This window comes from Podarcis liolepis, assembly GCF_965112155.1.
Source record: "Podarcis liolepis genome assembly, chromosome: 4".
Classification (NCBI taxonomy): domain Eukaryota; kingdom Metazoa; phylum Chordata; class Lepidosauria; order Squamata; family Lacertidae; genus Podarcis; species Podarcis liolepis.
This window is the reverse complement of record NC_139558.1, coordinates 32,129,455-32,143,860: the sequence shown is the minus strand read 5'-3', so window position 1 is coordinate 32,143,860 and position 14,406 is coordinate 32,129,455.

The following is a 14,406-nucleotide window of genomic DNA, read 5'->3' as shown; positions in this document are numbered from 1 at the left end:
AGGGATCCAAATGGTCCGTTTCCTCCAGGCGTGCTTGGAGTTGTTCAGCAACCACCCGCTCAATCACCTTGCCGAAGAATGGCAGATTTGAGACTGGGCGATAGTTGCCCAAATTGGCCGGGTCTAAATATTTTTTTTTAAGAAGCGGTTTAATGACCGCCTCTTTCAGCGGGTCTGGGAAGGCTCCCTCACAGAGGGAAGCATTCACCACCCCGCAGAGCCCATCGCCCAGCCCTTCCCGGCTCGCTTTTATCAGCCAGGATGGGCAAGGATCAAGGAGACAGGTGGTCGGTTTCACTTGTCCAAGCAGCCTGTCCACATCCTCGGAGGTAACAGATTGGAATTGATCCCATGTAACAGGACCAGACAGAACTCTAGCACTCTACCGCCCTGGCCCTGCTCCCACAGTGGAGTCTACCTCCTTCTGAATCTGAGTGATTTTATCTGCAAAAAAACTTTGCAAAAGCATTGCAGGAGATCTTGGGGTCCCTACCAGGCCCCGGTGGTACAGGTGGTTCCGATAGATTGCGAACCACCTGAGAAAGTCTCCTGCTGCTGTTTTCTGCAGATGCAATGGAGGCGGCGAAGAAGGCAGGAGAGGGAGTGGTCTTCCCAGCACTCACACAAGCAGCAACAGCAGCAGCAGAATTAGTGTAGTGAAATAAGCTGAGTCAGGAACAGTTAGGAGCTAGGAAGACAAGTAAATATCTGAGAGGTGGTTTAGTGAGTGAGAGCAGGTCTGGATAGGCATTCCATGATTGTAATTGACCAATACCGTTTATGAAACCACACGCTTGTTAAACTGCAATAAATAAACAGAAGTTCATGTTCCAATTTAACCCTGACTGGACTCAGTATTGTACTAAGTAGGGCCTGGGTCACACTTGGAGGGTCTGCGATAATATTAATAGTATTAATGACTCTGCTTTCAATGTGAAGCACCAAAACTACTTAAGACACTCTCAGGACTCTGCTTAGGGGTAGCATGCATATGCCACACACAAAAATAAGCAAACAAGTCTACCTGTGGCTGCTAGAGTCAACTGTGGCAACATGTATTGTAAGAATAGTATAGTGTGGAGGGATGAACCTGAAGATTACTTCGGTAGTTACGCAGCTCAAGCGTCATCCAATTAAAGCAAAAATTCTGTTTCAGTGAAGGGAGAAAAAACCAGATTGGTAAAATAATATGGGACTTCACTTCAAGGGAGCTATGAGGCTATGTGCAGGTAAAAAAATAGCATTTTGTGGCTCTTGTATTTGAGAGGATGGGCAAAACTTGAATGCTTTTTGTCTGATTAAACATTCCTTGTGAACTCTAGGGAAGAAGGTCCTAATAAAATTATTATCTTACCATACCTGTCATTGAAGGATTGGGTTGCCTTTTGGGGTATACAAAAAAAAGGCTGAATTTTTAGTTAAGAGTCAGTTATCTTATCACCATTGTACTCCTAGAACTGAAACAGTTGGAAAGGGGGGAATTTGAGTTTTTGCAATTCTTCTGGCACCAGAGAGTCTAGCTTGACTTTGCACGGGAGCCTCTCTTTAAAAGGTTCCAAGGCCAGATACCAGATAAGGTGAGGCCAGAAGGAAATATTTACTTTTAAAACAACTTTATTGTTAGAACACCTAAGGGAAACTTCTGGAGCAACCAATAAGTCTGTTAGAAATGCTTGAGTTGTGTGACTTTAGGACAAGTCCTCAAGTTACCAACTTCTGAATTGTAAAAGAATATCCTAAATCATAAAACCTGTCATTGCAGCCTCAATGCATGGCATCAACCTGATTACCAGTGGAACTGCAGAGAAACACCATATTCTCTCTATAGGTCTTTTTCACCCTTCATTTAAATAATTGATTGGCACTCCTTAAAGTTCTGCACTAGAATATGCCATATCATTCATTGTAATTCTGTTCTGGATGGCTTCCTGATTGTTTGCTTTTTATGTTTTTTATTAGAGATTTCTTAAGTATACAAAAACAGTGTGATGTCTCTTTCTTCAAGTTATGATTTCTACAATTCAGCTGCATTTGTTATGAGACATTAATGATACAGCGGTACCTCGGGTTAAGAACTTAATTCATTCTGCAAGTCTGTTCTTAACCTGAAACTGTTCTTAACCTGAGGTACCACTTTAACTAATGGGGCCTCCCGCTGCCGCCGCACGATTTCTGTTCTCATCCTGAAGCAAAGTTCTTAACCCTAGGTACTACAGTGGTACCTTGGGTTAAGTACTTAATTCGTTCCAGGGGCCTGTTCTTAACCTGAAACTGTTCTTAACCTGAAGCACCACTTTAGCTAATGGGGCCTCCTGCTACCACCACGCCGCTGGAGCACAATTTCTGTTCTCATCCTGAAGCAAAGTTCTTAACCCAAGGTACTATTTCTGGGTTAGCAAAGTCTGTAACCTGAAGCGTCTGTAACCTGAGGTACCACTATACATACAATGTTATGTTAGGAAGAAAAGAGGGGGAATGGTGGGTAGGTTGGGGTTGGGTGGCTATGTTTCTATTCTTTTGCTTAGTGTATGTGTGGGGTTTTGTGACAGCGTTATTTGTATGGGTTTTCTTACTATTCACTTGTTTCCTTGGTGATGAAAGAGGTAGAAGGTGGCCTAGGGTGTGATTGGTTGTCCTTGGGTGGCTGTAGTGAGATTTATTTGTGAGTGTGAGTAGGGTGTGTGACTGTGTATATATTTTTAATCAGGTTAGCCAGATTGATTAGTATGCTGTTGGCGGAGTTTTGTCGTTATCTTGTTGGGCTGTGTATGTGATAAAGAAGGCCTCTTCTTCTATTTGTCCCCCTGTCAGTTTCAGTTTATTGGTTAATTTTTCTAATAGGGCTGTTTCCCATACTACTTGATACCAGTGGTCCATAGTTACTCCTGACAGGTCTCTCCAATGCCTGGTTATGATGATTCTTGCAGCTGAGAGTAGGGTGGCTTTCTGTTTAATACTGAAAATTGTTGCTCTGTTTCTCTCTCACACACACTGCTTTCAGGAAGCATTCTATGCTTTGTTGCTAGGTGTACACATTAGCCCCAGAGACGTGGGCACCCACTATACCCTTAAAGCACATTTTAAACATATTCTTTTTCCTCAAAGAATGGGGGCAAATCTCTCCCTCGATGCACAGGTATGAAACATTCTCCCTGAGTGAGATGTGGCTGTTTGTTCATCTTCCCTTTCTTTTTATTCCTTCAATGTGTAGCCCACCCCTCATCGATTCCATTCATTCCCCCTGATTTTTACCATGAGAGATCCACGTCCAACTTCCTGCTCAGCCATGAACTGGGTGGCGTCCAATCTCTACCCTCCATTGCAGGGTTGTTAGGGGGAAATGGGGGAAACCTCCGCCCTCCGCAGTGTGGCACAAGGTGGGATACATTAAAAAATAAATTTCAAGCTGAATGCTGTGTTTTACGTACTTCGCCTACGGCTGGCAGCACCAGATTGCTTCTTCTGCAATGGAGAAAACTTTTGCCCTCCAGAAGTTGCCGAACTACAACTCCCATCAGCCCCGGCATGCACGAAGAACGGCCGGGAACGGCGAGAGTTGTAGTTCAGCGCTCCTTTCCGCGGATTCCCCGCACGCTGAAACACGCTGCTGTGAAAATATCGCGCGAGTGTGCTGCGTCCGCTCCACTGGGTGGCACGGATGAGCCGCGATGAGATCCTCCTGCGCTGACTCAAGCTGCCACTAGGGGCCGCTGCGGAAGCGGCGCGAATGAGAACCGGGACCGCGCCGCGCGTCTAATTGGAGAGGTGGCGTGGAAGCCGCCGGGCGCGCGTCACGAAGGGCGTGGCTTTAAAAGAACGATGACAAAAAGATCGGAACGTTCAGAGAGCCGAACAGCCCCAATAAAGGGATCACGTGTTAATCTTTTACCACCACCCCAGTCCTCCTATTAGAAGAGGTGCCAGGAGCCTTGTAGGTATTTTGTGCTTTGATCCGGCGCCGATTCTTGTCTCCTTGTTCTTTTCCAAAACTGCATTCAAAGAACAATAGTCGCAGCTTTAACAATGACTTGTTCTCTGAAGACCCCCCCCCTTTCAGCACATCGTGTGATCTCCTCCTGCCTGGGTTTTAAGACCCGAGAGTCGCAGCGACGTGTTGCATATTTTCCTGCCCTTTTAACTTCGTTATTTCTTTTCATGGCAAAAAAAATTTTTTTGCCTGTCGGAACACATTTAATCGCAGCACTTTGTCCAAGCAAACTGACGTCAGCCATCCATAACTCCCGGTTTGGATGAATAGAGCTTTTTGTAGGAAGCAACCTAAACGGTAGGCTCGGTGCTCTTTAAGGAGACAGAAAATGTTATAATTAGTTTGAATTGCTACAGTCCCTTCAGTGATGACTAAACACACTTCATAAAGAAAGCAACTAATTACAGAGATTTCGCTGTACAGGGTAGATGTTGAGTGCATCAAAGGCCAGCCTTCTTTAAATCACAGGCTGGTGAAACAATGTTCAAATGTGCAACACCCTTGCCACATACGGTAGTCTAAAATGTAAAGTGCTTTCTCCTTCAGGTTGCCTTGCGACTTGTCTGTCTTTTTTAGTTGAGGGTGCAGCTGCAAAAATGTTTTTGCTAGAACATAATGTAGGGATTGAGGAAACCTATGGACTCCCAGATGTTGTTGAACTTCCAATTTCCAACATTTCCAGCCAACTTAGCAATGGTTGAAGATTATCTCTCTAATAAAAACACATAACAACAAGAAGTGAGGAAACAAGGGGGAGGGGTCATGAAATTGTACATCATGTTGTCATAAGTATGGTCATTACATTTGTTTTTCAATAATTTCTGAGCGTCCCAGTATGGTCGTCCACAATTTCCCATAGTTGAAGGAGGACTATGTAGATTTTTTGACATTGACATCTATTCAAAGGTTTATAGAATAAGCATTCCATAAGCACAATCTGCCAGATTTATTGGTCCCAGAAATCAAATAAATTAAAATGAGAGGTCTTCAAGTGTTTTGATATTATCATTCTAAAACCTCTCCTCCTTTAAAATAACCTCTGCATACCTTGGGGTTCCACAAGCCTTCTAGCACTTTCCACCTCAAGGATGGTTGTGTTTTGGTTACATGGAGATCCACGTATCAGTTCATTATTAGTACTGTATTTACTCAAATGTAATGTGCACTTTTTTGGCCAAATTCCATTGTGAAAACTAGATTTGATGGCGCATTTTTACTTTTTTGGTTTCAAGATTTTGAAAACTGAGGTGCGCATGAGATGGTGCATTAGATTCGTGTAAATACAGTGTATAGGATAGATCCATTTTAGTTCCCAGTGATCATCCAGCAGCCTACATAAGTTTCTGATCTATAAACTGACCCCCCCCCAATTCTTTTAAACATGGGGTCTCTGCTTGGTGCGGCTGTCCAGTCACTTTCTGCCATGGCCTATATCGTAACTTTTTGGTACAGTGGTACCTCAGGTTATATACGCTTCAGGTTACATACACTTCAGGTTACAGACTCCGCTAACCCAGAAATAGTGCTTCAGGTTAAGAACTTTGCTTCAGGATGAGAACAGAAATCGTGTTTCAGAGGCGTGGCGGCAGCAGGAGGCCCCATTAGCTAAAGTGGTGCTTCAGGTTAAGAACAGTTTCAGGTTAAGTACGGACCTCCGGAACAAATTAAGTACTTAACCCGAGGTACCACTGTATATGGTAGCACATTTTTCTGATTTGCCTGCTCCCTCCTTCAGAGTGCTAAGGGGTTTTTGCATAGGCAAAGCCAGTCCCCTTCTGAGCTAGGTGGTTTTCAGCTAAGTGACTTAACCAGTTAGGAATTCATTTTTGACTACTGTAATGGGCTACTGAAAACCAGAGACTCCAGTCCATTCTCTATGTAGGTAGGGGTGGGGAACCTGCGCTGCCCTTCTGCCCATGTTGTTGGACTACAACTCCCATCATCCCTGTCTATTGGCAGATGCTTCCTGGGGCTGATAGGAGTTCAGCAGTGTCTGAAGGAAACACAGGTTCCTCACCCCAATGTAGGGAACACAGCACCTCCTCTTTGCCAGCTCATGGAATCTTCATGAGCTTCAGGCCTTCGATTTAGCTAATTGGGTGGTAAAAATAAATCCACAGCTATACGCAAATACTATTTATATATTGTCTTGTTGAAATTTTAAGCAGGACTTTATGAATATCCACCGTACTCCTAGAATTGCTCTCTGGTGTCGATGTCAGAAGGCTTTCTGTCAGGCTGAAGCACTTTCAGTACTTTCCTGCTGCAAGTGTGCATTAAGTAAGATGAGCTTTGCTAGCATGTGATGGGGAAACAAAAAACAAAAAATCAGAAAAAGACAAATAGATGAAGCATCTAAAAGCTTAGTAGTGGCCAGAACTGCATGACATCAGGGTGGTTTCTCAGAAGCTCCCATGCCTTAGTTTTAATTACTCGCTGAGATGGCACAGCATTTTGGCCAAGGCAGGGTCACCTTTCTGGCCAATTTGCGACGAGAAACAACACCAAGGTCGCAGATGACTCTGCAGCTGGTAATGCTCTTTCAGATCTTTTATCCTTGAACATTGGAGTGAAAATTAAAGTGGGAAGTGTCCAGCACAGAAAACTTCTGCAGCCCTTGCTCTACCATAGCCACACGTCTGGTCGTGTCAAAAAAATAAAAATAAAAAAGTTTGATGGGCATTCAGTGCCCTTCCAGTCCTCTGACACCCCCCTAAACACATGAAATGACCTATTTCCTCTCTCTATCAGTGGTGGCTCAAGACCCTTCGCTGTTTCAAGAGGCCCTCCCCACCCATTTCCATGGAGAGGTTTTAACCCAGGCATAGGCAAACTCGGCCCTCCAGACGTTTTGGGACTACAACTCCCATCATCCCTAGCTAACAGGACCAATGGTCAGGGATGATAGGAACTGTAGTCTCAAAACATCTGGAGGGCCAAGTTTGCCTATGCCTATGGTTTTCCCAGTAGTGATGTATGGAAGTGAGAGCTGGACCATAAAGAAGGCTGATCGCCGAAGAATTGACGCTTTTGAATTATGGTGCTGGAGGAGACTCTTGAGAGTCCCATGGACTGTAAGAAGAACAAACCTATCCATTCTGAAGGAAATCAGCCCTGAGTGCACACTGGAAGGACAGATCGTGAAGCTGAGGCTCCAATACTTTGGCCACCTCATGAGAAGAGAAGACTCCCTGGAAAAGACCCTGATGTTGGGAAAGATGGAGGGCACAAGGAGAAGGGGACGACAGAGGATGAGATGGTTGGATAGTGTCTTCGAAGCTACCAGCATGAGTTTGACCAAACTGTGGGAGGCAGTGGAAGACAGAAGTGCCTGGCGTGCTCTGGTCCATGGGGTCACGAAGAGTCGGACACAACTAAACGACTAAACAACAACAACAACATGCCTATGCAGACTGTTACTGCAACCGTGGCAACAGAACAGTGTCGTCCTGAGGCCAGCAGGCTAGCCTAGAGGGAGCAGACTAGGCCAGGCACATGGAGCTTCATCCTCCAAACAACTCACTGTTGCCATTCCCATCCACACTGTATACTTCAATTACATGACTTCCCTCCAAAGAATCCCAGGAACAATAGTTTCCTTCCCCCTCTGCAGAGAGCTACAATTCCTAGCACCTTTAACACATCATACATTTATTGGGGGAAAGCTGTGTGCATTAATGTATGGTTTGGCCAGCGTTGTAGTGATGGCTGCCGGTGTCCAGGGTGGGAGGGGGGCGCCGCCAGAAAAGGACAAAGAAATGTGATCCTGGCAGCCATTTTGGATGGGTAGTTCAGCTGCCTTTGTTTCTTCTTTCCCTCCCACTTTAGGATTGCAACCTAAAACTTATTTGTGCAAATCTGCATGTGAATAAAAATATTTATTTTTAAAGAAAAAGGGCATGCTATATTTATTTTAAATGGTGCATGTATTTCATAGAATCAGAGTTGGAAGGCACCCTGAGGATCATCTAGTCCAACCCCCTGCAGTGCAGGAATATGCAGCTGTCCCACACGGGGATCAAACCTGCAACCTTGGCATTATCCGCACCACACTCCAACCAACTGAGCTATCCAGGATGTTGCAGCAGGAACACACTGTATGGCTTCCTCAGAGATGGTGTCTGCCACTAGCTGCTGATACATCAAATGCCTATGCTAAATTTAAGTACCTTATAAAAATGTGTTCCCTGACTGAGTTGCCTTTTGCTCAGTCACAAGCTTATACAACCCTTGAATTGGTTAACAGTGCAATCCTATGCCTGTCTCCTCAGAAACAAACCTTCCTGAGTTCAGTGGGACTTACTTCTAGGTAGATAAAGGATTGTAGCCTAAAAATAGCAAATCTAATATTAAGACGTGTAAATATATGGAGCCTGAAGAATGTTCCTTGCTACATTATTGAATCTGAACTAAAAGGGGGGGGGGGAGACTGATTGTATGTCAAATCGCCCTGCTGAAAAAAAACATTTTAAAACCAAGCACCAGCTAAGGGTTTCCTCATTCCAAAAACATCCTGCCTGTGTTTTGCAAGCTGTGTTCCAAAGAAACCGAGGGGTTCCTCAATTAAAAGATCAATAATGGCAGACAAGCCATTAATAATGCAGGAAATTGATTTATTAGTTTCTTTCTTTTGGCTGGAATAATTCTCCAGGCCTGCACTGCGTGTGACCAGCAAGCCAAACACAAGCCCTTATTTTGGAATTCCTCACACAAAGGCGACTCGCATGTTGCAGCAGGAGTGGGGCTGCTGTGTTGGCCCTACTTCCACAGACTGGCTCTGCCCCAAATGCGTTGAGTGCGAGGGCATCCCAACTGCATGGATCCCCTCTGTATGCTCAGCTGCTCATGCCTAGGGGTTCATTTACAGGCATGTCCTCTCAACGGATGGGCACTTGTGGGTATAGCTGCTTCAACAGCGTGTGCTCTACACAGGAGCACTGTACAACCAGGCTTGGTATCAACCAGCAGTGCAATGTAGCCTGCTGAGTTCTGGAGAAAGCTCTGTATATAAAAACCCAGGTAGGTGTCAAAATCGGAAGCTTCTTGAGGCAGCATAAGTGGTTGGTAGAGTGCATTTAGCTCACAAGGTGTACATTCCTAGCTCCTAACAAAATGTGAAAGTTACATAGACAGTGTGCTGAAGACTGGAGCTGATAGGACTTGGAGTCCAAATTCCCTAGAGGGTACCAGGTTGGTAAGGGACACGGGTGGCGCTGTGGGTTAAACCATAGAGCCTAGGGTTTGCCAATCAGAAGGTTGGCAGTTCAAATCCCCGCGACGGGGTGAGCTCCTGTTGCTCGGTCCCTGCTCCTGCCAACCTAGCAGTTCGAAAGCACGCAGTGCAAGTAGATAAATAGGTACCACTCCGGCGGAAAGGTAAATGGCGTTTCTGTGCACTGCTTTGGTTTGCCAGAAGCGGCTTAGTCATGCTGGGCACATGACCCGGAAGCTGTATGCCAGCTCCCTCGGCCAGTAAAGCGAGATGAGCACTGCAACCCCAGAGTTGTCCGCAACTGGACTTAACGGTCAGGGGCCCCTTTACCTTTACCAGGTTGGTAAGCTGGCCTAGGAGATGGATATGGTCTGTTCCATCATGTTCAGGCATGTCCAACAGGTAGATCATGGGGGGGTCCCAGGTAGATGCCCACCTCCCAGGTCGATCTCCCTCCCCAAAAAAGCTCAACAACTTTGGTTTCCCCAAAAATGCTCAACTCAACAACTCTGGTCCATCCTCCACTGACAATGGGTAGATCACTGCCAGATTTTTTTAATACTGTGAGTAGATTGCAGTCTCTTGGAAGTTGGACGTCCCTGTAGGTTGATATGAAGTTGATTATAGATCAGAAAGGCTCATAATTTACATGGATCACATTTACTGGCCCGCATTCAACCTCCTCTGGCCACCAGCACAAGGGGCGCAAGAACAATGTTGTGCTAGCAGAAGCTTGTTGTGCAACTTGTTGCGCAACAGGGAGAACAGGGGCTACAGCAATCTGTTGCACAACCAGCCATGTGACTGGCTTCCTGCCCTTGCTTTGCGCAAGCCATTCCACTCGTGCAACTATGACACTACTAAGGGACTTCAACTTGGCGCAATGTTAAATTCCTCCCACGGTTTCTTTCCTCCATGTACTATAAATGTTCATTTCATTCTCTCCTTGGTTGTGTGCATTTAAAATTATTATTCTTAATTATATGTATGTACAGTGGTACCTCAGGTTAAGTACTTAATTCGTTCCGGAGGTCCATACCTAACCTGAAACTGTTCTTAACTTGAAGCACCACTTTAGCTAATGGGGCCTCCTGCTGCTGCTGCGCTGCCGGAGCCCGATTTCTGTCCTCATCCTGAAGCAAAGTTCTTAACCTGAAGCACTATTTCTGGGTTAGCGGAGTCTTTAACCGGAAGCGTATGTAACCTGAGGTATCACTGTATGTGTGCACACACACACACACACACACACACACACACACACAGTGAAATGAGCAGTTGATCGTTGATCGGCTGTGCTGCAAAAATAAGTATCAGAGCTGTGTAGTTGTGACTCTAAGTAAAATTAGAAAACAACAACACAAAAAACATTATTTGGGGAGTGGGAACAGAAAACAGTGAGTCAGTTTGAATTGTAGGATGTTGGGTAAAGGTGTCCCCTTGGCCTCTCCCCACCTCCTTCCTGTGTCCGATCAGATCGTCTGCAAACAATCTTTGGATGAAATGTTTGTGCAATGAGGCCATCAGTTTGACTCATCACTGGGTCAAGGACTGCTATGAACATAGGAAAAGTCTACCTAGAATTATGTTTAGAGAAAGAAACAAGCCCGCCAACAGCTATACAGCTTTGTCAACAGATGCTGACCCTTCTACAAATCCTTTATTGAGATAAATCAATACACAATGCTCTGTGATCTATCCCACAAGCGCATAACACAGCAGGTATCTCATTCCCTCCAAATCTGGCAGCACAAAACAGTTACTTTAAAGTAATAGTATATGTTTGTAATGCAAAGGAGTCAACAAGTGAGGGACTAGGGAAATAAATTACCGGTAAGTCATTTCCGTGAGATTTGGTAAAAATTCTATATACACTTTGAAGTTAATATAATTTTGTGGTATTGCCCGCCCCAAATACATGATCACATCTCTTTTATGGAAATCATTGAGTTCCTCCTCTCCAGTGCTATAGGCCACACACTTCTTTAGAATATAAAAGTAGAGAGTGTTGTGCCAATTCATCACTTGGTGAAATCTCCAGTTCTTACCCAATAGGGAAAGTATAATTGCCACCTTATGGTAGCTGGGAAGGGACAGAAAATGTGATAAAGGACAAAGGTGTACTTCGGATCCCCACCCCACCTCCAGGAGTGGCTGGAAGGGAACCAAGATTGCAATCCTAAACAAATGAAGTCCCATTTAGGTGTATAGCTGGACAAAGGTGTTTTTTGGTGGGATGTGAAACACAGAGCAGTCAAGTACAACATCCCTAGAGTGGACATGAAAAGGGGATATCTGGACCAGCCAGTCGGAACTTCCTGTTTCCTCCTAGTCTGGGACAGACTTCCTCTACATGTGAACAGAGGTGGGTGTGGCCTCACCTATGCAGGTAACAAAAGCATAGGACTGGCCGCCATCTCTCTCTCTGTTACTACATTCATCAAAGAAGCAACATCCGCTTAGCCTAAGATGCTCTCACGGCTTCCAAGAGAGGACAAAGGAGCTGTCTCCTTATGGGATAGTTTCCAGGTATATTACTTTTGTAACTTAAGTCTGCCTTCTGGGATCCATCTGTGAACAGAATGTGAGTGAGTGAACTCTTATACTTTTATAGAAGACTGTGTTGTATCTATTTCTGTGCTGGTCCCGTGGGTTACCCAAGAGACGAGGTCCAAGTCCGGTCCGTGGTCAAAGGTGCAACGTGGAGGCAGTCCATAGTAGCTGAAGCTGGGTGCAGGGCAGGGAATCAGGTGAAGTCAGGAACAGGCTTGCAAGCAGGGAGCCCAGGCAGGTCAGGAGCTCAGGCAGGAAAGCAGGACAGGGTTCAGGCAGAAACTAGCAACCAACAATGCTACTCCCGCAACTTGGGACTGGGGCTGGCCGGCTTTTATCTGCCCCGAAGCATAGGGCGGCCCCGATCCTCTGGTGACTCGCCTCTCCTGACCTGGAGGCGAGCACTCCTCCTGCAGGAACTTAGTTCCCTCCGCCTCTCTGCCCCTGAGCCTCTGCAGCTCAGGAGAGGCTGGAGGGTTACCGGACCCAGAGGCAACCTCAGCTTACCCTGACGGAGCTGAGAGTGGAGCACCTGCAGGCAATGGGTCCTCCATCACCTCAGGAGCCAGAGCAGACTCAGCTGATACCTGCACCTGAGGAGCCAGCACAGGTGAGGACCCTTCAGGCACATGCCCCAGCCCCGGCTCAGCTGGTTCTGGAGGCGGGGAATCCTGTGTAGGCCAGGATCCCTCAGGTTCAGCATCCGAGTCTGAATCCCAGGCCATCACAATTTATTTTATGAGGGTCTAAAGGGAAAATTACCAGATAACTTATTTTAGAGGCTTTAGCTGCCTGAGCAAACGCATCCGCTGTGCAAGTTTAAAAAGGGGGAATGTTACTCTGCTAAATTGTAGAACATGTTAACACAAGTTGGAAAGGATATAATCAAACAATATATCCTCTCCTGCATCCCTGAACATTCCCACATTTTTTCTTCCCCAATTCAATGCGAGAAAGCCCAGACACCATGACCTATGCAAGGCTGAGTGATGTGTAGCGTTAGTCAAGCTGGACTTAGCAAGCTCATTGTGGTAATGCGTCATAATGAATAAAACTGCTACTACATCATATTTTTGACTTGCCAGGTTTTGTCAACAGTACCCAGAAACTGAAGAAGCAGGAAACTGCAGTACCAGCAGCCAAATTGTTTCACTGATGCACTCAGATCCGTTGGCATTCTTTAGCACAGGACAAACCAATTTGTTTTCATGTCATGATAAGCCACATTTTGTCTTAAACCATTGTTTGTTTGAGAGCATGCTGCACAGCTTCTTTCCCTCCCTCCTGGTATGGGGTCCATGTTGCTCAGACTATGACTTGTCATGTTGTCTGAACCAGGACTGTGACTGGTTTGTTTAAAAAAGATTTATTTCTGGCTTTACTGCTCATGGTTTGTCATGACAAAGCAATCCATAGTACGTTTGTCTGAGGCATACTATCACAATAAACCATGGTTTAAGACAAACTATGGTTTATGGCGACATGCAAATGAGGCCTCTGATAGCTATGTAAAAACCAAAATAAAAGTTAGTTTTAAAATGTTCTTACCATTTATACATTTTTGAATGGAATTATTAAAGCCTAGGATATACAATGGATACATGTTACAATTGTATGACTGCAATAGTATCTCTGGAAGTGAGCCTTTAAGTATCTGGAAGTTAAGATAATATTGATCTTGACTTCTAAGGCTTTCTCTAGATAATTGTGGCTTAAATATCTATGGAAATTTGGCTCATCTTCTCTTCAGGAAGAACAACAACACATGATTGAGTGTTCATCTCAGGGTGGGTACAGATGACACTTTACACTATATTCAACCACCCAGGTGTGTGCAAAATTCTCCTTACTAGTTGGAAGGTGGTATGGGCACCCTGGGCCTGAAGGAACTCTACCCTGAGGTACTTTAGCCATCTGTGTGGGATCTAGGTTTCCCCTAAAAGGCTGGTGTCAAAACAGTGGTACCCACCTAATGGAGCATGGCTCCAAGCCTTTTCCCTAGAAATGACACTAGTATAATTATGACAAACCTAGACAGCATCTTAAAAAGCAGAGACATCACCTTGCCAACAAAGGTCTGTATAGTTAAAGCTTTGGTTTTCCTAGTAGTGATGTATGGAAGTGAGAGCTGGGCCGTAATGAAGGCTGATCGCCGAAGAATTGATGCTTTTGAACTATGGTGCTGGAGAAGACTCTTGAGAGTCCCATGGACTGCAAGAAGATCAAACCTGTCCATTCTGAAGAAAATCAGCCCTAATTGCTCACTGGAAGGACAGATCCTGAAGCTGAGGCTCCAAGCTTTGGAAGGACAGATCCTGAAGCTTTGGCCACCTCATGAGAAGAGAAGACTCCCTGGAAAAGACCCAGATGTTGGGAAAGATTGAGGGCACAAGGAGAAGGGGATGACAGAGGATGAGATGGTTGGACAGTGTTCTTGAAGCTACCAGCATGAGTTTGACCAAACTGTGGGAGGCAGTGGAAGACAGGAGTGCCTGGCGTGCTCTGGTCCATGGGGTCACGAAGAGTTGGACACGACTAAACGACTAAACAACAACAACATAATTAAGGTACTCAGGATTAATTTATCTATGTGGAATAGTAGTTAAGGAACTTGACTGTAATGGCCAGGTCACCTGATCAGCCCTTTAGGGGCTCC